The following is a 3,559-nucleotide window of genomic DNA, read 5'->3' as shown; positions in this document are numbered from 1 at the left end:
TTCGGATAAATTTGGGGTCAGTCCTATCCTGTTTATTGTTGGCAAATAGTGAGTAGTCTCTTCGAAAATATGTCTAATCGTAAGAATGGACTGACAATATTTGCACGTTATTAAGTTAGTTGTTACCATTTATCTACAGTTACCATCTTATCAGTTCATCTCTAATTATTGATATCAAAGTTTCAATAGTGTTCAATAAATTTATAGCTTTTCGCGTTTTGTTGCTTAATAAAGAGTAATAAAGCCACTCTCATGCATTGAAAAGGTCATAGCTAGTGATTAATTTTTTTCAAATAATGATAAACAATTATATTAATGCAGTATGTCACTCAATAAATTGAGATATCGGTGAAATCGGAAGCTATAAATTAATTAATAATGTATTTAACAGTTTAAATTATTACGAATATCATATATATTATATACTGTTATTATAAGACAAACTTTTCATGTAAAATTTTTTTTTCCGTTTAATAATGTCACTCAATTTTTTTTTTATAGAGAAGCCTTAGATCCATTAAAAAGACATCGAGATATTTGCCCATGGGAATTATTACGGTTGGGAAAAAACTCGAGATGAGGAAAAAAAAAAACCAAATTCCGCAGTTGTCAGGGAATTCTAATAGGATCTGAGGACAGTTTAATGGGGTCATTCAAAAGGGAAAAGGAAAAAGGAAAAAAAAGGATTTATTTTATGTCAGATACACTTTTATTTTTTCTACAATGTTTTAAACTTGAGAGCTGCGGTAGGAAAAGATGGTCGGGGCCCCTTTTAACCCGTGGGAAGGCAGGGGGTGGGTTTATGAACCACGATGAGTTGGAAGTTTTTTTTTATCGAAGGGACGTTCAAGGTAAAATCTTCTACATCACTGCAATATAAGCAAATATATTACAGAATAATCCATATTATTTAATTTTTTTTTTTATTAAAATCTTTTTTTTTTATAGAATTGAACAGAATAAATAATAGAGGTTATTAAAAAAGCACTGAATGAGCAATCTTCCGGTGAATTACTGAAAAGTTTCTGAAATTGAAACCAACAAGAGGTACAACTATGTTTCCATAACTTTCCTGTAGCAAATAATCTTTGTTAGTTATATATCTATAAATTATCTTTAATTTTTATGAAATTTTATGTCACGGAACCTTCAAGCTTACTAAAGCATTTCCCTATTCTACAAACAGATAACATGCTTAGAAATTTTTTTTTTTACTTAAGATGACATGTGAACTATATGACAAGACCAAATGTGAAACGCTAAATTTCTGATTGAGACTATTACATTACAAATTATACAAACATACTAAATTTTCCCTGAGACAGAAACCTAACATGTATAATCATTTACTAAAACCTATATAGACACTTACTACTTGTCAAATTTATGGAGTCCCTAAAAAGACAAAAATTCAGAGAATGCAATTTCAATCACAATTTTTTAGACTCATGAAAAATCCAACACTCTACATTTATATATAATTAATAATATTACCAGACCTGGCAATGCTGTTATGCTATTTGCTATTGCCATATTGGAGGATTAGTACAAGAGCCGGGAAAAAAAAGGGCTGTTATTTCACCCGAATTTTTTATTACTTAATTGAAAACTACGTATAATTACTAGTCAAAAATGATACATCGATAAAGTGATAAGACTGTAATTGCAGTAACATGAATGGTAACAACTAACTTCTTTTATAGCCACTGTAATAAAACAAAAATCCTCCAAAATTTTGCAAAAGGAAAAAACTTGTTGACCTGCTTTACTGAAATCGTTATTTTTTTTTTTTACCGAAAAAATTGTGTTAGCTTTTAATCTTCCCGGGAAAATCCTGAACATTTCTCAAAAACCACCATCACAATCACTTGAACAATATGTCAGTGCATAAAGTAGGAACAAACAAACAATAATTTTTATATATTAGATGAATCTCATTTGCTGGTTGTATTTATTTTTACAACTGTAAATAAATTTGTTAAGGTGAAAAAAATGTTTAGTATACTGTGTTATTTTAATTATTGCTATATAAGATATTTATTTTATTCACTTATATACTATTTGTATTAAGGTAATATACCCATTCATAAGTTAGATATGAATACTCAACGATTTACTTCTAGATTTTTGCATGTATGTATTAAATTATAAAGTCATTTTGAAGTTATGATCGATTTTTATATTTTCAAGTATTTTCTTTCTTATTTCAATTTTATTACTGAAAGACTTTTCGTAGCTATTTTTAAAATAATAAGGAAAAGCAGCAATTTTAATCAATAAAGAAAAGAAATTGATTTATTCATAATCTATTAATAATATAAATAGGAAACAAGCATTATTAATCATCACTCATAAAACACATATGCAGGGCGAATGAAAAATTAACACCAAAATAGGGATACAAAGCTCAGATACTAAATAATAGTAATAATTACTACTGTTATAAAGATCAGTTGATAGACTGGTTGAAACGAGGCCTCTTACGCTGAGGGTGGAACAGGTTTTTGAAGTATTGCGTAAAACATTCAGACTGAAAAATGTTGGGTTAACTGGAGAATTTACAAGAGAGAATTACAATACTACACAACGGTGAATTGGGGGAACTGTACTCAATAAACATAATCGATAATACAGTATTGCGAATTCTTCCCTACCGTCTTTTCTAGATTGAAGGCTAAATGGGTCCTCCCAGACTATTGGGTCTCACAGATCCTAACAGGACACGGGGGGTTTCGGGGAAAGCTGCAGAGCTTTGGAAAGAACATCGACCCCCGGTGCCCAACGTATGGAGTTCCTGAAACAGCAGAACACGTAATAATAGATTGCTCTGCCATGGAAGGACACCGAGTCAGGCTGTCGAGAAAGACCGGGATTTACGCCCTCGCCGAGTCGGACCTTCCCTGTTTGATAGAAGAAGAGAACTATCCCATCTTCAAGGAGTTCATTTACGGGTGGAAGGAGGTGGTGGGCCCCACTCATTACACGATGGGAAGGACTTGACTGTCCAACATCGGCGAGCCACCAGAAGAAGAGGAAGCTGACCCGGATTGAGACCAGGAGGGCTGGACCAGCCTGGTAACTGCAGGAGGCGCCCAGAGGGATGAAGTGGACAAGGTGCAGCTCCATCAGACGTAGCACAGTAAAAAATAAAAAAAAAATAATAAAAAAAAAATTAATTGAATAATTAACAAAAGAATAAAAAAGGAAAAAATTGGTGATCCTAGGGAGTAGTGGCATGCGCAAACCCCAGCGCTCTACCCCACTGTTCCGCACCCCATATGCCAGAGATGGCAAGGGAGGGGGATAAAAAAAAAAAAAAAAAGTTACAGCATTGTGATGAACAAGATGGACATGTAAAGTTATGCGACTTAGTAATGGACGGACCTCTGATATGCTAATGAACACCGAACAGGTAAACGTAGGAGAGATAGTAGTAGTAGTAGTAGTAGTAGTAGTAGTAGTGGTGGTAGTAGTAGTAGTAGTAGTAGTAGTAGTAGTAGTAGTAGTAGTAGTAGTAGTAGTAGTAGTAGTAGTAGTAGTAGTAGTAGTAGTAGTAGTA

Source organism: Halyomorpha halys, unplaced genomic scaffold (genome assembly GCF_000696795.3).
Source record: "Halyomorpha halys isolate HHAL.00 unplaced genomic scaffold, Hhal_1.1 Scaffold54.1, whole genome shotgun sequence".
Lineage (NCBI taxonomy): Eukaryota > Metazoa > Arthropoda > Insecta > Hemiptera > Pentatomidae > Halyomorpha > Halyomorpha halys.
This window is presented reverse-complemented; position numbering follows the sequence as displayed.